Source organism: Schistocerca cancellata, chromosome 6 (assembly GCF_023864275.1).
Source record: "Schistocerca cancellata isolate TAMUIC-IGC-003103 chromosome 6, iqSchCanc2.1, whole genome shotgun sequence".
NCBI classification, from domain to species: domain Eukaryota; kingdom Metazoa; phylum Arthropoda; class Insecta; order Orthoptera; family Acrididae; genus Schistocerca; species Schistocerca cancellata.
This window is the reverse complement of record NC_064631.1, coordinates 401,713,230-401,736,228: the sequence shown is the minus strand read 5'-3', so window position 1 is coordinate 401,736,228 and position 22,999 is coordinate 401,713,230.

Below are 22,999 nucleotides of genomic sequence, written 5' to 3'. Positions count from 1 at the left end.
AGTAAAAAGTCTGTATTTCTGATGTGCATTGAAGGGCGAATATATATTGTTTTAGTAATTGAAAGATTGTTTGAGTCATTATTCCAAGTAGTACTGTAATATGGAAAAATCCAAGAAGCCCACCTTCGTACTTAAGAGTTTACAACAGTAATGAAGGACACTGTCAAGATTTTGTAGTGGATACGGCGATCCGACGTAGTGTTATTAATTGGCATATCTCAGCTTATTGTGCTTGTCCGACAGGCCGGAAAATTAATCTCAATACTTCCATTTATGTAAAATTTATTTTTTATTATATTACAAAGTGGCGACAACTGAAAGGCACGATACGTAGTGAGCAAAACAGTGAGCACTAGTATTGTTAAGACAATGACTATACATATTTGTTAATAATTTCTTTATGTTCTGTGTAATCTGATGACATGACGGAAACAATAATGTAATACTGGAAAAATACTAATTAAAAATAATGATAATAAATAAATTAGAAGGAAGAAGACAACAATACCAAGAGTTGACAACTAAAAGTACAAAAGAGGGAAGTATCAGTTACAGGAGAACAACAAGATAGGCCCGCGCAATGCATGTAGGGGATGCGTTCCTAGTAGGCCTATTAGAAAATCCAAGCACCTATTTCCTAAAATCCAGAACCTAAAGCTTCAGAGGCTAATGCAAATGCAATCAAGTAGAGAGAATGAAAATTTTTTATCAGAAAGAAAAGCATATTGAGTGAACAACAATTGAGATTACAATTACATATAGCTGTATATGCATTCTGTCACGTGAGAAATAACACGGAAGTAAAATCCAAACAGAGAAGGTATTAATTTTTCTAACTGCAGAGACGTAAAGATTTTCATAGTGTATGGATAAAATGATAATGAAACGTCATTTCAAGTTCAAAATACCCATGTAGTAGACTTGCACTTGCAAAACGTAACAATGAGGTCCGCAGCTCGTGGTCGTGTGGTAGCGTTCTCGTTTCCCGCGCCCGGGTTCCCGGGTTCGATTCCCGGCGGGGTCAGGGATTTTCTCTGCCTCGTGATGACTGGGTGTTGTGTGATGTCCTTAGGTTAGTTAGGTTTAAGTAGTTCTAAGTTCTAGGGGACTGATGACCGTAGATGTTAAGTCCCATAGTGCTCAGAGCCATTTGAACCATTTAGTAACAATGAGTGGTTTGGAACCGTCAGGCGGTGATTATTTGGGTGCTGGACGCGACATGCCATTGTTGCATTCGACGCCCGTGAATACGGAACATTTCATTACAAGCAATACGTTAATTACAGTAGACAAAATTAATGATACCTCAAGGAAAAGGAATATCTTAAATGGAAGTAGTATGCGCAGTACAGATGCAGATGCTGACAGGCGTAGGCCAGGAGGCTTAACAGAAACAATACAGACATGAACAGAATGAAAACAGACATGAACGCAATGAAAACAGACATGAATGTCGAGTTTAGAGACCAATTTGAACACAGTAAATTCATGTCGAGTTTGGAAACAATACAAGCAGACACGAACACAATGCATTCAAAGATGTCGATTTTAGACACAACACAAACAGACATGACTAATATGAAAGCAGAAATGACCACAGCAAAGTCCGAAATCGGGAAGGTAAATACAAACGTGACACACATATCAGGCGAAGTAAAAAATTTGGACACAAAACTCAATAATCTGGATGCGAAGTTCACACAGCAGATTTCGCAAATCCCAATGGAGCTAGATAGGAAAATTAACGAACAAGTACAAACTTCAGTTTACGATATGAGTGAGAAATTGAAAGGCACAGTGGAAGAAAATATTGGAACACTCAGACGCACGTGTGGACAGGAGCTATCCCGAATAAGAGAAACTCAGGATAATTTACAGGGAATGCAAAAGAATACGCAGGATAACATAGATAATGTACAATCAGAAGCAGCGAAGCTGAATTGGTTCTGTGACTACTTACCAGAAAATGTAGAGAAAATCACAGTGGACATAGTGTTACTTAAGTTACAACATAAAAGAATCAACTCAGATATTGTGCTACTTTAAGAAACAGTAAAGGATAATGTAAAAGAGGAAAACACAATGTTCGCGGAAAAATGCGTACGCGAACAGCGTACTTATGTGGAAGCAGTAAAGGAAGTAATGGGGGACAAGAAAGAAGAAATTTTAAAACGCGTAGAGCATGATATCAAATAGGTAGAACAAAGATTATTATTATTGTGGTCTTCAGTCCTGAGACTGGTTTGATGCAGCTCTCCATGCTACTCTATCCTGTGCAAGCTTCTTCATCTCCCAGTACCTACTGCAACCTACATCCTTCTGAATCTGCTTAGTGTATTGATCTCTTGGTCTCCCTCTACGATTTTTACCCTCCACGCTGCCCTCCAATGCTAAATTTGTGATCCCTCGATGCCTCAGAACATGTCCTACCAACCGATCCCTTCTTCTAGTCAAGTTGTGCCACAAACTTCTCTTCTCCCCAATCCTATTCAATACCTCCTCATTAGTTACGTGATCTACCCACCTTATCTTCAGCATTCTTCTGTAGCACCACATTTCGAAAGCTTCTATTCTCTTCTTGTCCAAACTAGTTATCGTCCATGTCTCACTTCCATACATGGCTACACTCCATACAAATACTTTCAGAAACGACTTCCTGACACCTAAATCTATATTCGATGTTAACAAATTTCTCTTCTTGAGAAACGCTTTCCTTGCCATTGCCAGTCTACATTTTATATGGAAGAAATAGTTAGAAAACAAAGTGCGGTAATATCATCATCACCGGGAGTGGTACGCGGAGCTATAAACAGCCGTCCGCCGGTGAGAAAAATCAATGGCGCGGACAACAAAGCCCAACCCACGCCGCGCGAGCGCATGCCGACGCGCTACGCGAACAACGGGAGAAACTTTTATATCATCACCGCATATAAATGCTGTTCCGTCCTGCCGGACAGTGTTGTTAATGGACGAGGGTTTAGTAAAACACCGACTGTTTCCCATATTTTCAAATGAAACAAAGCGAACGCATCCGATAGTGTTTCTACGAGCCTTTAGGAATGTACTGCCTAGGACTTGGACAGAAGCTCAAAAGATCAAATATGTGGTAGGACACACAGAAGGCGAAGCCTTTTTGTGGGCTACAGAGATGTCCCAACTGTGCGAGTCATATGATCAATATGAGAATGCATTTTTAGATAAATACTGGTCAACAGCTATCTAGCAGAGATTAAGACGAGAGGTATTCAACCCATTATCATATCATATAAAATTTGGGGGGCTAAGAAACTATTTTAAAACATATCTGAACAAGACCCGCTAATGGAATAATCCGATATCTCAAGTCGATGTACTGAGGGTACGATGGGAAGTAAATCTAAAGGTATAAAATTACAGGCCAGCGTACCCATTACTATATGTGTTGTAATTTTGCAGTGTACTTTCTTGTTGGTAGACAAACTTATAGTGAACTGTATACTTGGTGTGGAGGTGTTCAAAAGGTATGGGATAAAGATAGACATTGGCACCGGGGAATGTCAATTTCACATAGGAGAACGCACACTGACGGTAGACTAAATAAGAACTACAGCGGCAAATCAGACCAGGCAGACACCTGACATTGATGTTAAGCTTATCTACCCTCAAATTTTAATGGTAAATGAAATACAACATGATGATGTTGACAGAGAGAGAGAGAGAGAGAGAGAGAGAGAGAAGAAATAGAGCGTATTATTAGATGGAAAGTTATTGAAACATCGCCCTCACCTTATTGCAGTCCAATTCTCGCGGTTCGTAAAACTGACGGAACGGTGCGGTTGGTGTTATAAAGTCCACCTCATATTGGAAGGGGGCCCAATTTTCAACCGTTCTGCTCATCCCCCTCCACTAGACACTGCCAGCCAATAATATTCATTCTCTTTCCGAGCGGCTAGGAGCGAGTTACAGCTAGACAGCGAGAATCTCGCTCCTTCACGTTGCACTGTTGCCGTACTTCGCGACAACCGAATTATTCATTCAACTGTCTGTCTTTTTTTTGTTTCATTTTGACTCGTAGCAGAATAGGTGTGAATGTGTATCTGTAAATGTTTAAGTGCGATTTAAAAAAAAAAGCCAGGTGACGGCAATAAATGTGAAGTGCTTCACAATCAGGCGAGGGGGATTATTTACCGCATTATAACTTTTTCGAACGTGAATTTGAAAGCAGATCTCCTACTGTTGACATCTGAAGACACAAGAACCGACTCCAGAACGATGTGGTGTCGGCAAGAGAACAGCACAGAGAAGTATAAACGAAAGCGTCAGAGCTGTAGGAACCGTAGAAAATGTTGGTTTCGTGTCGCCTGGAAAGCATCGAAATCGCATAGAACCTATAATACAAATGGATGGTTTTAACAATGATGTTTTAAAGTGCTCCCTGTGAATAGTTTCTCAGATAATTATTCTACATGCTGACTCTTCTTCTGGTTGTGTTTCTGAGAGCAAACTTGTATTTACGTGTAAGAAAAATAGCAGTGACTACCATTCCGAAAATGAACACTGTCAGTTCCGTGACGTGGTTCACAATTCTTGTCATAACTTGCTTTGAATTCGGTCATTGCCAGTTATAATTCAACTGTCACAGAGAAAATACCAAGTATAAACACCAGAAAAGCAGGTATTATTCCCTGCCTTAAAAATAAAAATATGAAGCACAGTTTTTAAAGAAGACTCATGCCGATCTCCTGCAGCTGGTTAATTTATACAAGTCACGTGACAAAATGTCCAAACTTGACTTCCTTGCACGTGAATGTGGTCATACAGTTTTGCGTTTACCCTTGTGTCACTGTCGAGGCAATAGACAACATCCCACCTGTAGCTTGGTCATAGTCTGTGTGGCATGCTGAAGAGCTTCACAAAGAATAATTTGTCAGGGAAGTGATTATGGATATACGCCTTGAAGCTATCATCGTAAATTTACAATCAGATTGTTTGGAAACAGACTCAGACAGAAGTGACAGTGGTATTACAATGAAGACTTACGAACAAAGTAATAATATTTCTTAGTTTTAAAGACTTGTGGTTTAAAAAACGTATTTGTCAACATATCTGTGGCATACATAATAATGAGAACTTCAGGACTTTGTATCTTTTGAATTATGCAGACCATAATGTTCAACATCTTGCCAAGGAGAAGTGAAGTTTCTCCCATCATGTTGCATGCTCTAATAACGCGCGAGAATGCAAATTCGTCAAAAGTCTGATATTTCTACATGTAAGCCCCTGTCATTTTTAAGGTACGAACTGGATAAGGTCCTAAAACGACAGTAACTGTTACTGGTTGAGATATCGGTGGTTTTCGATGTTATCGGTCATCATTCCCTGGAGTTATTCGCATGGTTAATTGTTTGCTTGTTCATTGGATTATAAATGCTGTCTCTCACTGTGATATCGAGCGAGTTAGTTTACACACAAAATGCCCGTTAACAGCCGAAATTATAACAACTTACTGACCATTTTTACGATATTCTTTTCATTAGTCGTTTCAACCACTAATTCCTTTTTACGCACGGTGATTACACTAAGTCAAACACATCAACACATATACCTTACACACATTATTAAAAATTCTTTTAACTAGAAGTTGTCAAACAAATATAATGATTTCGGTTTGTGCTTTAAGTTAATTTTGTTGTGTATCGAATTTTTACTTATAATACAGTTCAAATCGAAATTAATGATAATCATTGGAAGCAGTTTCAATGATCTTGTCGTTAGGCAATTGTCATTTTGACAAAAAACTGTACTTCACGACTTCACAAAGCTGTGTCAGCTGTTCTCTCCGCCCGACGTCACGCAGAATCTGTGGAGCAGTGGACGCAACATCGTCAAGACGTGAATTAATATTTCTCTCATGATGACCGATCGAAATTGGTTTTAATATTTACTATTCCCCTCATAGGTCTGAACGTATAATACGATGTATCGTAGGCAAATGAGACGGACTGTTGTCTGCAACAACGCTCTTCGGCAACGTGGACTTCGGCCGCTCTCTGCTGCGCAGGTCTCATCCCTCCACTGCTACGCCTCTATGCGCGGAAGCACCGTCTTACATGACGCGAGCTATAGACGGGACAGAAATAAACAAAATCATCGTTTCTACAAGAACAAGGCCAGAGAGTTTAGAAGAGCAGTTATTAAAGTTTCATGGTGTTAGGTCCTTAAAATCACTCGATTTAAAGGCTTCGTACTGGCAAATTTTATTACACGAAGAGAACAGAAAGTATACAGCTGTCATAAATGCCAGAAGGAGCTACCAATTTAGGGTGCTACCTTTTGGATTAAACGTGAACTCTGGTGTATTTATTGAAGCATTAGACAGAGTACTTGGACTGGAAGTGCTTAGCCAGGTTACACTCTATGTTGATGACCTATTAATTGCGACCCAAACATGGAATGAACATGTAAGTGTTCTGGAAAAGGTTTTTCAAAAATTTGATGAATACGATGTCACAGTTAACTTAAAAAAGTCCGAATATGGAAAAGACAAAGTAAAAAATGGCTCTGAGCACTATGGGACTTAACTGCTGAGGTCATCAGTCCCCTAGAACTTAGAACTACTTAAACCTAACTAACTTAAGGACATCACACACATCCATGCCCGAGGCAGGACGCGAACCTGCGACCGCAGCGGTCGCGCGGTTCCAAACTGTAGACAAAGTAAAATTCTTAGGGCATATCATTTCACCAGTAGGAATTGTACCTGACCCCAGTAAACTAGATGCGATACGCAGTTTCCCAGCACCCTAAACAAAGAAACAATTAAAAGGTTTTCTGGGACTGGTCTCGTTTTTTAAGGAAATTTCTGCCACAATTGTTGAACAGTAGTTCACTATTAAACTTACTGCATAAAAACAACACTTGGTTGTGGACTAAAGAATGCGAAAATGATTTTCAGCAGATTAAGCAAGCGCTGATTAACGTACCTATCCTTAAACACCCAGATATGGAGTTGGAATTCTGTTTAAGCACCGATGCTTGTTATCAGGAGCTCGGAGTGTGTCTGTTTCAAATAATAACAAAGGATGGTAAAGAAGTAGTCAATATAATCAATGTTGCTAGCAGAACCCTCACAGAATGTGAAAGATCTTATTCTGTAACTGAGTTAGAAAATTAGCGGTAGTATGGGTGTCCCGCAAATTTAAATATTACCTTTGGGGAAAACATACTAACGTTTACTGTGATCATCAAGCTTTGTCCTATATTCTTATGTGCAAGTTCTTTCATAACGGAACAGCGAGGTGGTGCATGTATGTTCAAGAATTTGATTTTGAAATATTGTACGTAATAGGGAAACAGAATGCTTTGGCAGATGCATTATCACGGCTACCGTTAAGGCCACGCCGATTTTCACAAGTTAGAAGAACAAACGTCTGATTTCTGGATACTTTCAATAAATAATGGAACTTTTAAATCATATTATATCAAAACGTGCAAAGACATGTAACGCTTGCAAGATGAAGACCTGAGATGGAGCGAGGAAAAAATTTACAGTCTAGAACACACGAACATTTAGAGCAGTATTACATTATACACAATGGCGTACTTTTTCATAGAAGAGATCGACGAATGGATAACTGATGTGTGTGCGTACCTCAGTAATATGTGGACAACTTAATTCAACACACGCACTGCACATGGGGGCACTATGGCGCGGAAAAGTGTGCTGCCAAAATTTCTACGTATTGTTATTTTCCTAATACGAGGCGACGCATAGAGCAAGTTATCAGACCCTGTGCGGTTTGTCAAGAGGTCAAGCATCAGAATAGGACATGCCTTAACGTACTACACCTAACAATACCAAAGCAACGAAGAGATCTTGTGTCTATTGTCATCGCAGCACCTTATCCCCAAACCCGCTGTGGGGTCAAATACATCTTAACCCTGTATGACGTTTTTAGTAACTATCTTCAGCTATACGCAGTCAAAACAGTTAGGTCTGGACCAATCATGAGGCGTATTCTAAAAGACTACATACCACGCATTAGGAAACCCCATGCAGTACTAACTGATAATGCATCAAATTTTACAAGTGACCAATTGAAATCATTTTTGAAATCACAAAACATACGTCATAATTTAGTATCCAAATTCCATCTGGAAGCACGTCCAGTCGCCCGATGCTTTCGTGAATTTAATATATTTATCCGGACGTTATACCACAGAATCAAAAGAAATGGGAAGAATACCTTGGTTTGTTCAGCATATAGTAGATCACCTACCACACCCATCAACAGGGTACACACCGGCCAAACTTTTGTTTGAGAAAGTGGAACTAGATGAATGTGCAAAACCGAAACCAAAATTAGGGCACAAAGACGTAGCCTTAGATGAGAAATTACGACAAGTGCTAATAAAATTGGAAGAGCAAGCTCAAATAAGGAAAGTAATTTACGATAAGAAATTAAAAAACGTAACAGAATTCCAGATTGGGCAGGAAGTACTACTAAGAACTCATCCAAAATCACTGAAGTTATGAGCATTGAATAAAAACTGGCAATTGTTATATGCTGGTCCATATATCATTGTTGACAAGCCAAATCCATGGTGCTACTTCAGAGGAAATATAAAAAATGGTAAAATAAAAGGCACGTATCCACATAAAGATATGCGGAAATTTGTCAAATGAAAATTCAAGTTTCTTTCTTTCCCTGTCTGTTTTATCAATAAAACACATGAAGGTAGGATGCTTGTCGCCCATTGACGAATGAAGTGACTGGCGCTCGGTTCCTCTCCAGCTATGGGCTACAATACTTATATTTCTGGTACCCTCTCCCCTGCTACTGTTCTGTTTAGCCAATATTGAATGTTCAATTTTCTTCTACTATCTAACATCCAAAGAATGACATGCAACCTAGTGAACAGAAATTTTCCTTGCGTTTCGATATTGTACTTTTTAAGACTGAAATATCTATAGAATCAAAGGAAACCTTGTGATATTTCTTAAGAAAGCACAGAGTATTCAACAAGAAGTAAAGCAAATATACAGAATACTGAACAAGTGAAAACCATAGGATGACGTAGTCATACTACATCGTGCACAAAAATTTGAATAAAGAGTGATGGGAAAGGAAGGAATTCACAGCGCACGAGATTTAAGCGAGAGCCAAGAGAGATGAAAAGTATTGAGACGTGCAGCTACACTCAAAGCTGAGCGTACAGTAGCAACTACATGCGAAGCGGCTAACAGCTGATTGTTGGGGTAGATTACGAAGAATGCAAAGTCAAGGTCAGTGTCCCCTTTAACGACATCCGGCTACAGTCGAGATGTGCAAGGACACACCGTGCACCACGATGAAAACCATTTCGGAATTTAAGCGAATCGGCATCCACGGTGCGCAGCCAACTGGACAAAACAGAAGCGACACAAAATGGAGTACCTATCAGCTGTTTACTATAACGTAAATCAGCCACACAAAGAAAACGAATAGAGACATTTATTCCCAAGTCAGAGAACATTAATTTTAAGAGTGTACCATCAGGTTAAGCATACGTAGTTTTACGAAAAGAAGCGCGTCGACGCAAGTAAACTATGAGGAGTGTAGAATACGCTAAATTTGTGAACTTAGCGTAGGCTATTGAATGTATATTGATAGAAATACGTGTAAGGATTCAAAGTAGAAGGAAATGAGGGAAATGAGCTATCCGACTATATGCAACATTATCAAAACACGTTTGAAAGAGAAATAATAACATGTACACTTAAAAGAATGCGATTAGCACTGAACTTAAGAAGACACAGCACGCGAGTAAGTGATGATGAGAAAGGTAGAATGAAATTACACACAAAAAATGAGTGTGACTGCGACGTAAACTATAAAATATCATACAATATTTAGCGAGAAGAGCAGTTGTGTACTTATAGAACTACAGTTCTTTACAGGCAACATTAGAAAAACTGAGCTTAATGTACAGGGAGAATGTATACCAACAAATATGCTATTACAGACCTCACTTATATTAGTTGCTAATAATTACATAGTACCTTATAGGAAAAGCATATGCAGCAAAATAAAACAGTAAACACGAATCGTACAACACGCAGGAGTTAAGCTAAGTAAATACGAAAACAAACCAATACGCACACAATGTAACTACATAAACTTTAACAAAACTATTTAGGTAAGTACTGTATACACTCCTGGAAATGGAAAAAAGAACACATTGACACCGGTGTGTCAGACCCACCATACTTGCTCCGGACACTGCGAGAGGGCTGTACAAGCAATGATCACACGCACGGCACAGCGGACACACCAGGAACCGCGGTGTTGGCCGTCGAATGGCGCTAGCTGCGCAGCATTTGTGCACCGCCGCCCTCAGTGTCAGCCAGTTTGCCGTCGCATACGGAGCTCCATCGCAGTCTTTAACACTGGTAGCATGCCGCGACAGCGTGGACGTGAACCGTATGTGCAGTTGACGGACTTTGAGCGAGGGCGTATAGTGGGCATGCGGGAGGCCGGGTGGACGTACCGCCGAATTGCTCAACACGTGGGGCGTGAGGTCTCCACAGTACATCGATGTTGTCTCCAGTGGTCGGCGGAAGGTGCATGTGCCCGTCGACCTGGGACCGGACCGCAGCGACACACGGATGCACGCCAAGACCGTAGGATCCTACGCAGTGCCGTAGGGGACCGCACCGCCACTTCCCAGCAAATTAGGGACACTGTTGCTCCTGGGGTATCGGCGAGGACCATTCGCAACCGTCTCCATGAAGCTGGGCTACGGTCCCGCACACCGTTAGGCCGTCTTCCGCTCACGCCCCAACATCGTGCAGCCCGCCTCCAGTGGTGTCGCGACAGGCGTGAATAGAGGGACGAATGGAGACGTGTCGTCTTCAGCGATGAGAGTCGCTTCTGCCTTGGTGTCAATGATGGTCGTATGCGTGTTTGGCGCCGTGCAGGTGAGCGCCACAATCAGGACTGCATACGACCGAGGCACACAGGGCCAACACCCGGCAACATGGTGTGGGGAGCGATCTCCTACACTGGCCGTACACCACTGGTGATCGTCGAGGGGACACTGAATAGTGCACGGTACATCCAAACCGTCATCGAACCCATCGTTCTACCATTCCTAGACCGGCAAGGGAACTTTCTGTTCCAACAGGACAATGCACGTCCGCATGTATCCCGTGCCACCCAACGTGCTCTAGAAGGTGTAAGTCAACTACCCTGGCCAGCAAGATCTCCGGATCTGTCCCCCATTGAGCATGTTTGGGACTGGATGAAGCGTCGTCTCAGGCGGTATGCACGTCCAGCACGAACGCTGGTCCAACTGAGGCGCCAGGTGGAAATGGCATGGCAAGCCGTTCCACAGGACTACATCCAGCATCTCTACGATCGTCTCCATGGGAGAATAGCAGCCTGCATTGCTGCGAAAGGTGGATATACACTGTACTAGTGCCGACATTGTGCATGCTCTGTTGCCTGTGTCTATGTGCCTGTGGTTCTGTCAGTGTGATCATGTGATGTATCTGACCCCAGGAATGTGTCAATAAAGTTTCCCCTTCCTGGGACAATGAATTCACGGTGTTCTTATTTCAATTTCCAGGAGAGTATTTAAAAAGCAATATGAAGAAGTAAATGATATTTCACTGCTGGATAATACTTGGAAGTAGGTATTAATTAGTAGGTATTAATTAGTATTAATTAGTTAATCTACGTTTGTGGCGACATATAAATGGAGTGAAACTAGGAAGAGAATGAAAGTGTATTAGAGTAATTTGAGTTTATTTATATTTGTGGGAAGAAATAAATAGGGCGGTGGTGTCACTGTGAGGACCCCACAGGTTAATATATGGACATAAATGGAGATTTATGTGCAGGATTTTTAATGAATAATTATATGGGTACATGGCGATGAATATGAAGATGAGTATTACAATGGTACCTAGGAAATGGCCACGAAAGAGACGTAAGAAAGAACAGTTTATATATAGTTTTAAGTCTTAGAATGAATGGTTGTATGACTGTGGAATCGAAGTATGATTATACATGTACAGTAAATATATTGTGAAAACGAATATCTTGAAGAAGCATTGAAGAGTAAAGAAGAGACAGTGAAGTTAGTAGTACAAAGGTACATCGTACATTTAACGTACACAACAGCACAGTAATTTGCTACACATACATCAGAATGAAAAACGACTTAATGTGAAAAGTATTTCCTTAGCGATTAATTGTTACAGCTTGAGCAACCATAAGGTGAATATAAATAAAAATATGAGATACAATTAGCACTAGGGATGAATACAAAATGCAGTGAAACAATATTTTCTACACTGAGTTCTTGACACACGCAGAAGCGAAAGTAGTACATTTAGCATAAGCGCCTTCTTCTTTAGCAGGAATGAATTATGAGTGGAATTACACATGACAAAAATACAGTAAAGTTACCGGTCACACGTTACGAAGGTATACATGTGTATGTCGTCGCACTAATAAGGCAGATATACAGCTTGTAATATGTGTCCATGAATGTAAAATATTACGACGATTAAGAAGCAGTGATGAAGTCAGGTTTGTCAAGGGATAAAACATTCCCGATACTCACTAACAAAGGAGCGCTTGTAAATATTGTACGTAGTATGAAGATTTATCAAACGCAAAGGATAGAATAAGTACACTAACGATGCACTGCAAGTAGCAATGCTAGAAGTAGCTTGATCTCTGAAGCAGACCCTAGCAAATCCTCTTTTTTCCATGTAGTGACTATTTCTGGAACGTATTTTCCATGTGTAGTGGTGAAAGTAAAAATGCGCAAGAGGTCGGTCCTGCAAGACAAGAAAGGATATGCAAATATTCAAAACAAATGCTAGATTCCTCCTAACTTACATATTAGTGTGTAAGATGGTGCATTTCATGGAGTCCTTGCACGAAATGTGAATTGTATATTTATTTGTCAACTTTGTTACTGTCACTATGTGTATCTAAAATGTGTGTATTATTGTCAATTTTATGTGAAATTTTATTCTTGAAGGAGAACCATTTATGTATGTATGTGAAACGCAACGCGACGGACGAGTAAAATACTCGCACGTGGGAAGTGATACAAAAATACTAAGGCCTGATAATACTGAAAATAACGGCTGAGCTGTGATAAGAGTAAACGCTACCTCCTAGCGAAGTGATTACAGTGAATGTGATGCGTGTGCGACAGAGAAACCAGAGGAAATCCGTATAACCACTAATTGATGTTTGAGGACCGCCGAACCACAATGCACAACTGAAGACAATGCCAAATCCTGCAATGCGTCCCTACCTTGAATTTCACAGGCAGAAAACTTCTTCCAGGTGCTAGATGAGGTACTGGTGTCCTTCGGGTTGAACTATGGAGCTGAATCCGTCGTATCCAGTCGCCGGACTGGAGGGCATGAACAATACTGCCTTCATAAGCCTGGAGGGACATTACAACAGATTCGCGGGCAGTGCAACTGCTCACGTGGCACTTTAGTCACTGCGACGGGCGCGTTAAACAAAGAGCTGCTGCTAGTATAGTTGGGCAACATGATTCTTTTTCCCGATTCGATTCCTGCGATTCAATCTCACATTGCGAAACGATGCCTACGATTCGTTCACGATTCTTTCACGATTCATTCTAGTCTGCGATGGCACGATGTTCTACATCTTACTCACAGATCGCAGGACATGTCTGAAATTGTCAATGGGGTTAGAATCGAACTGTGTCATGGTAAGATATGCCAGAAATAGTTTATTTATGAGTAAACATGCTAGTTCGTGTATTACTCGCGCAAACTAAGATTGACGTCAGCGCGGTGGCTGATGGTAGCGATAGTAAATGGGAAATGCCTTTACGCTCGTTCCCGTCAGCCACGGCCAAGTGTCAGCTTCGTTTTCACGAGTAATATTACGGCCAACGAACTTCGTTTGTTCCTTCCGAGCTTCCTTTGTTCACACGCATCCTGCACTTCACTGCCATCTGGCGGTCGTAATCATTGGTAAATGGGAAATGCCTTTACGCTCGTTCCCGTCAGCCACGGCCAAGTGTCAGCTTCGTTTTCACGAGTAATATTATGGCCAACGAACTTCGTTTGTTCCTTCCGAGCTTCCTTTGTTCACACGCATCCTACACTTCACTGCCATCTGGCGGTCGTAATCATTCGGCACGGCTAGGCATGATTCGGAAGTTTCCTTCGAAGCATAGCGTACTAAGAATCGATGAATCGCTGGAACTTGGAATCGTCACGACTCGGAAACACGCAATTGTTTTTACGATTCTTTTGAACGACGATTCGCCCGTATCACGATTTGATTTTTACGATTCTTTATTTAGAGTCGTACAAATGAACGACTCATTCACGAATCGCCACAACTCTAGCTGCTAGCGATAAGTCCAGCGAACAATGAGATAGTGTGTGACGAAAGGACGCCTTCTCAGAATAGCTAATGAAACGAAAGAAAATGAGAAAAAACTATATTTAGAACAGGGTGGAATGATAATTTAAGAAATTTAAAATTTTGTCCCCTGTTTCTCACCACACAGGTTAACAAATATAAGGATAAATAACAAACTAAGACAGTACCACAACATTGGCAGCCAATTATCTAATATAAATGTATGTGAATGTATTTATGTTTATGAATTTCCAATGGACAAAGAAATGAAGCTTTGTAAATATACTTTTAGTAGCTTTAGGGTATTAAAACTCCATTGACTAGCACCAAGTGAGCAAACTATGAGCCCCAATGTAAATAAGGCTACTGTATACCGTCTCTCTAAATAAAGAGATTTATTTCCGACATTATACAGTAGGAGGGCCTTTGTGATGTTCCTTTTGCATGTCTTGCTTTTATGTTTTGGTATTCTTCAAAAGCAAAGAGAAAAGGTGTAGCGATAGCCCAGCGTAGAGCCTGCGGCTACCGTCATGTATTTTTTATTTTCAAATATTGGAAAACCGAAGATGTTCTTCCTGTTCCTCAGTAAGGGGAAGGACTCGCTCTCTGTTACTGAATAAAAGTAGACGCGCGTTATTTTAGAGCACAACTGGCGGTAGCCATTTTGGTTGTGAGAACAAGTAAAAAGTCTGTATTTGTGATGTGCATCGAAAAACGAATATAGTATTATTTTAATAGTTGAAAGATTGTATGAGTCATTATTCCAAGCGGTACTGTAATACATAAGAAGCCCACCTGTGTACTTCGGAGTTATTATGAATATCCGATTGAAGCAGTAATGAGGGATGCAGTCAAGATTTTGTAGATGGATAGAGCAATCGGACGTAGTACTATTAATTGGCATAGCTCAGTTTATTGTGATTTGCCGACACGCCGGAAAATTAATCTTTTTATTTCCATATATTTAAACTTTATTTGTTTATTATACTATAATGTCTATGTTAAATACAAATGCCTTGTGTACTTTGTTTGCTTTTTTGAAATCAATATACAGTTTAATTACATTTGTTGTTTCTCATTTCCATTTTCCAAATAATTTATTGAACATTTATATTTATTTTGATACAAGTACACCGTTTGTCTACCTAATGTGGCATATGATAAACATGACAAAGTCATTAAATTTTTGGTCGGCCGGGGTGGCCGAGCGGATCTAGGCGCTACAGTCTGGGACCGCGCGACCGCTACCGTCGCAGGTTCGATTCCTGCCTTGGGCATGGATGTGTGTGATGTCCTTAGGTTAGTTAGGTTTAAGTAGTTCTAAGTTCTAGGGGACTGATGACCTCAGAAGTTAAGTCCCATAGTGCTCAGAGCCATTTGAACCATTAAAATTTTCCCTGTTCCTAGTAATGAATATCCAGTTCTCTGCAAACAAATTTCTCAGCTGTAGATGTAAGTCTTAGCGTTGACGGCTGAGTGATTAATTGGTGCGGAAGACTCTATACCAAAACATGTGTGTTCATGTTCCACAGAACTTCCAGAGAGTATACTATTGGTGTATTCAGAGCAACATGTAAGTTCATGCATATTCAGTTCCTTCGAACTGCTTCATCATTCAGACAACTTGCAGAAAAATGTAATACGTATCAGCAAGTTTCAGTGTAATACTTGTATTGACGTAAAATTAGTTTCATTGAATGGTTTCCTTCTATTCGATCCTGTACGAGTTTCCTATGTCATTTGCCTGTCGTGGCTTGCTCTGTTTAAAGGAAACAAACTATTTTTCTCAACAATGCTTATTGATCTTCAGTCCGGAGTGTGTAACCGATGGAGTGATCATCATGGCATTTTTCAAATTCCAGGCCACATGCCATGTGAATACACTTTGTGTGTCTTCAGTACAGTGGTTTCCATTGCCTTCTATATCCTCATGCCGTTGATCATTGGTGGTTCTTCCCCCTTTTATGGGAAATTTCCCACTCCAAGGCAAGAGAGTGCCCTGGAACTCGGTCCGCTCAGCGGCCATCTTTGACAATGCCATTGGCAGAATGATGGTCAATTCTTAAGGTGGAGGTCTACGATGTTTTTTTTTTTTTTTTATTCACTTGGCGGAGTTCGGACACGGGACTGTGGACGTGGTGATGACTAGCCAAAGACGCCACCCATTTTCTTGTTTTGTTACAAACTGATATCCTTAGCAGCGAACCACAGTGATGTTTTAAAAAAATATAGGGGTGAATGGACTCTAACTAGCGGCTTTGCGTCTACACTGTGTATACTTTGCTTCGTTTTTCATCGGCGTTTTTTTTATTTAGTATTTTTATTTAACTGCTACATCAAGGATACCTAGCAAAAGAAACAAAAAAGCAGTACTAACCCTACGAGGCACCGCCAGTTGTGAGCCTACCAAACAAAAATTAACTACTGGCTCTTCAGGCGTTGCCAACCTAACTACATCTAAACCTTCCTCCCGCCGTAGGAGACTAAACTTGGGTTACTAAAACAGGGCAATCGTTGGAGCGCCAAACTTTAAGGCGGTGGGAGAAAATGATAGAAAGGAAATCCCAATATTCATGAAACAAGGTTTTCCTTTCTTTCTTTTTGTGCGTTCGTTCATTTATATTATATCCGTTCCTTTGTCCTGTAGGTGTCGGTGCATCGTACTGTGGTTACGGATACGTCATAAAATGGAGACATGGAGCACACTCCAACTGCGGGATGGGAGTCAAGAAAGATACTGTGTAGAAATTCTGCGAAGCTTCGTCAGTAATGGGACGACAGGGTGAGCGTACTGTGTGTGACTCCTAGACCACACCTGAACTCTCACATTCCTTACTCAGTCCGTTTCCTACCCGAACTTTTCGTTGATGAGTTGTTAAGCATAACTTTTACCTTTCCTTTTCTCTAACAGTATTGGTAGGACAATACTAAAATAGGAGGAAGAACGTACAAATTCTTTCCAATTAACGAATGACGTTGGGCCACCTCAACACTTCAAGAGGGTAGATTCTTTTTCTGACAGGCAACCAATCCCTGTATCACGCACCGGTACGTTAATACGAATTTTTAAGAGGACAAACAACCGTACACACGAAACTTCCTGGCAGATTAAAACTGTGTGGCGGACTGAGACTCGAACTCGGGACCTTTGCCTTTCGCGGGCAAGTGCTCTACCAACTGAGCTACCCAAGCACAACTCACGACCCGTCGTCACAGCCTCAATTCTGCCTACCTTCCAAACTTGCCCGCGAAAGGCAAAGGTCCCGAGTTCGAGTCTCGGTCCGACACACAATTTTAATCCGCCAGGAATTTTCACATCAGCGCACACTCCGCTGCAGAATGAAAATCTCATTCTGGAACCGTACATATATCTGAAGAGGCTGGTGCTCCAAATTACTTTATCTAGCAATGTCCCCTGTCTGCAAATATAGTTTTTCTGCCCGACGACAGTATGAACACAAAATATCCTACATGAAAGACATTCTGACACACGAGATAATCGGGGGTGATTTAGACGATTTACAAACACTATGTAACAAAATAGTTAGGAGGCACATTATCTTTCGAATTACGGGAGGAATTCAGTGCATAAAGGGAGATGAAAATCTAATAGTCGTGGGGGATTGGAATGCGTTTCTAGGGGAAGGCGTAGAAGAAAGGGTTACGGGAGATACTGGTTTGATACTTGGAATGAGAGAGGAGAAGGACTAATACACTTCTGCAATAAATATCAGCTGGTAACACCGATTACGCTGTTCAAGATTCACAAGAGCAGGTGGTATACTTGGAACAGGCCGGGGGGTACGGGAAGATTTCAGTTACATTACATAATGGTCAGGCAAAGATTTCGAAAACAGATTTGAATTGTAAGGCGTACGCAGGAGCAGATCTAGACTCAGATCACAATTTATTAACGATGAATGGTGGACTAAAGTTTAAGAGGCTACTCAGGTAGAATCAGTGTTCAAAGAAGTGAGACACGGAAGTACAAAGGAATGAAGGGATACGCTTGAAGTTCTCTGAAGCTATAAATACTACGATAATGAATATCTCAATTGATGGTTCAGTTGCAGAGGAAAGGACATCTCTAAAAAGGGCAATCACGGACGCTGGAAAGAAAAACATTGGTGCAAGGAAGTTTACTGCGAAGCAACCACAGGTGACAGAAGAAATACCTCAATTGGAAGTAAAAAATGTTAAGGAAATTCAGGAATACAGAATTACAGTTCACTTAGGAACGAAATGAAAAGGAAGCGCAGGTAAGGTGAGGCGAAATTATTGAATGAAAAACGTAGAGAAATAAAAAAAGAGGCGATTGTCGGAAGAACTGACTCAGAGCATAGAAATTAAAAGCAAGGGGGGGGGTGACATGAAGAGTGCATTAAGAATGCAACGGTAATTCCAATGTTAAATGCGGAGGAGAGAGCGAAAAGGTCAAAAGAGTACAATGAAGGCCTGTTTGAGGAGTGAACTTGTCTGATGACGTGATGCGAGAAGAAACAGGAGTTGATAGGGAAGAGATAAAAATCCAGTGTTGCAGTCAGAAACTTTAAGAGCTTTTTGTGACTTAATATCAAATAAGGCAGAAGAGGTAGATAACATTCTGTCAAAATTTGTAAAATTATTGGGGGAAGTGGCAACAAAACGAGTATTCATGTTGGTGTACAGAATGTATGAGTCTAGCGATATACCATAAGACTTTCGGAAAAAAACATCATCCACACAATTTCGAAGAGAGCAAGACCCGACAAGTATGAGAATTATGGCACAGTTAGCTTTTCAGTTCAGGTACACAAGGTGCTGATAAGAACAATATGTGAGAAGACTGGAAAAGAAAATTGTGGACTTGTTAGATGACGACGAGTTTGGTGTAGGCAAAGTAAAGGCCCCAGAGAGGTTGTTAGATTGTTACAGTTGATAATGTAAGCAAGACTTAAGAAAAATCAAGACACGTTCATAGGATTTGTCGACCTGGAAAATCGTTCGACAGTGGCAAATAATGAGATATTCGAAATTCTGAGGAAGATAGGGCAAGCTATAGGGAAAGACGGATAATATACAACATCTACAAAGAGCGAACAAGAAGAGTGGATGCCCAAGAACGAAGTGCTCAGATTAAAAAGGGGAATGAACAATCTAATGAATGCAGAATGTCGATTGAGAGTAAACTGAAGAAAGATGAAAGTAATGACAAGTGGCAGAAATTAGAATAGCAGGAAACTCAAAATCACAAATAGATGAAGTTAAGGAATTCTCCTACATATAGAGCAAAACAACTGATGATGGATGGGGAAAAGAGAACATAAAAAGCAGACTGGCATTGGCAAAGAGGTCATTCCTGGTCAAGAGACGTTCACTGGTATCAAATGCAGGCCTTAATTTGAGGAAGAAATTTCTGAGGCTGTACGTTTGGAGCACAGCATTGTACGGTAGTGAGACGTGGACTGTGGGAAAACCAGAACAGCAGAGAATCCAAGCATGTGAAATGTGATGTTACGAAGGATTTCGAAAATTAGGTGGACCGATAAGGTAACTAATGCCAGCATCAAAGCCTTGCTTTCAAAACACGGAATTGATTTAAGAATATCACATTAAACGTAAATTTGGATGACCGAATGGTGATTTCAACTCCGTCATTCCCGAATAGGAACCAAGTGGCTAATCCAGCGCGCCACTTCACCCGGCGTTGCCAAATGAAGAGCGTCTGCTTACGTAATTGTTACATGTTATCTTTCTTTTATTCAGATAAGGTTCACTCTTTTCTGCCAGGACATTTCTACTTTGCCGGCCGGTGTGGCCGAGCTGTTCTAGGCGCTACAGTCTGGAACCGCGCGACCGCTACGGTCGCAGGTTCGAATGCTGCCTCGGGCATGGATGTGTGTGATGTCCTTAGGTTAGTTAGGTTTAAGTAGTTCTAAGTTCTAGGGGACTGATGACCTCAGAAGTTAAGTCCCATAGTGCTCAGAGCCATTTGAACCATTTCTACTTTCTTACGTGATTGAACTTGTGGGTATAACTCATCAATTTCAATGTTTAACTTTTGTTGCTATTGCTAGTAGATCCCTATAGAAACACAATATATTACTATGGCAGTTACGATAGCTTTAGATTATATCATTGTAGCTTGGAGCTGGAATGTCTTCGCTGCGCTGAGTCTTGTAGTTGCTGCGAGACTGCGCAGAAGGAAAAAGCTGGACTTGCGTAAACCAAAAGAACACTGGATTAAATTCGAGTGAACATACGAAACGCAAGCTGAAAGGAAATTCAAATGGGATATCGAATTTGGATTATTGTACACTGGCGGAAGTGGAAGGTGTTACTCTGTGAAAACCTTGACCGAACGCCGCGAAACTGATGGTCCAGTGAAACTTCCTGGCAGATTCATACTGTGTGCCGGACCGAGACTCGAACTAGAGACAAGTGCTCTACCACCTGAGCTACCCATGCACGACTCACGACCCGTCCTCACAGCTTGAATTCCGCCAGGACCTCGTCTCCTACTTCCAAGCTTCACAGAAGCTCTCCTGCGTACCTTGCAGAACTAGCACTCCTGGAAGAAAGGATACTGCGGAGACATGATATAGCCACAGCGTGGGGGATGTTTCCAGAACGAAATTTTCACTCTGAAGCGGAGTGTCCAGTATTTCCATATCTATTACGTTCGCTGATTAAAATTTCATCGTTATTCCAGCTTATTTTCAGTACATAAGAAACTATTCCCACAGATGTAAAATGGTGTGAGTACATGATGGCTACTGCGTGTGTCTAACGTTGCTGTAAGTTTTCGGACAGAGATTACAAAACAGCGTGCCCAGTTTATTGCCGTCTTTAGGGCTTTAAGAGAGATCAAACCATTGGCGTGAGGGACACGGGATCATCATACTAACTGACGTCACAGACAGTTAGCTGCGGTGAAATGACTACAGATAAGAGCGGTGACGAGATGGTCTGAGAAATACAATGTAACAATTCGAGAAGGCACCAACCCTGTTCTACGAAAAGGTCGGAAGAATTTTCGACGTGCTCTGACGAATGAAAACTGTTGAAATTTGGGCAGAGGTTATAGTCTTGAGTGACAGTCCCAGTACGTTTCCACTCCCCAACGAGCTCTACTGCTTCATTAGTGATAGATCGGGTTTCTTGAGCGATATTTGCATTACACGAAGGTATTAGCTCTGCTGCCCGGAGGTGAAAAACAGTCTTCTATATCAAAATGATACGTACTTCCTTCAGTGGTATGCTACCCAGTCGTTCAACTGTCGCTGTTTTCACTACTTATAAGAATGTTCAATAAATGAAAGTGTATGCTTCAAGCAGTTGCATGAATAAACTAATGCAAATGAGTTCTCTTACTCCATACACATTTAAACAAGTTCCGGATATTCTACATGATGACTGGCTGCATTTGTAACCTTTATTGGCGTTGCTGCAATATCAGCTGCTAGGCCATTTTCAAATATTTTCGTTCCAGAAGTACACCACAGAAATAAGTCATCGACCATGACAGTTCAGTCTTTCGCTTGTTGTACTCGTTGTGCCAGGCAACCTCCGAATATCATCTCGAGAAATTTGATGTCGTGTCTGACACTGATGATGTGTCAGCTCAAGAAGGCTTCTCGCTGGGGGTTGTTATGGAAGTGCATATCTTCTCATCGACTTCCAGACATCAGATGCATTAAATCGTGTACACCTGAAATGTAAAACACCAAAGGAAGCAAACACTTAATTTCAGAGGTTACAGAAAAGCAAACGGCGGCAATAGCCGACCAAATATAGACGGAATCAACTAAGCCTGATGGGCAGAAACGGCAGATAAACAAATCATAAGCAAATTGTTACACAGGTGACTAGTTCAGAAAAGAGCGAATGACAAGTAAAGCGGACTTACTAGAATCAGTTGGCCAAATACCGTACTAAAGTATATATCTTTTATACAGATGTTCGAGGAATTTACAAAACGATTTGGTGAACGCCGCAAGACCAACCAAAGAATATAAAGAGGCCCCTTTAGAAGTTTGCCTCTAATAAATAAGGCATTAAATAATCGCTGATCTGTACTGTAACACACATGTATAAGCAGAACTAAATACTATTCTATCAAAATATAAAACATCAATAAATAAAACAAGTTTGACAAACACTGAAAGCACTAAACACTACTCTAATTAAATACAGAATTCCAAAAAATTACACCAATTTGGTAAGCGCTGTAAGCATTAAGCAATATTCTTATAAAATACCAAAAGCGCCAATGAATTAAAAAAGGCTGGCGAGCTTTGAATAAGTAATATGACGCACAGGTAACTTAGAGAATGGTCTGGCAAAAGGTGCGACCTGTCTACACAAATAACCAAACCGCATTACTCAGTAATATGTCGAGTAGCAAACAAAATAAAAATATAATCCACGTTCGCCACAAATCGCGAATGCATGTCCGGAAAATCGGCTAAGCACAGCCTAGTGCTAAAAGACAAATGAACACGTTTATCTCACAACATGAATAAGAGAAAGGGCCACAAATAAAAACTGGACATGAAAGGAACCAGAATGCAGTGGCTCATACATTAGTTAAGAACAAAATTACTGCCCGTTACAAAATGCGTCAC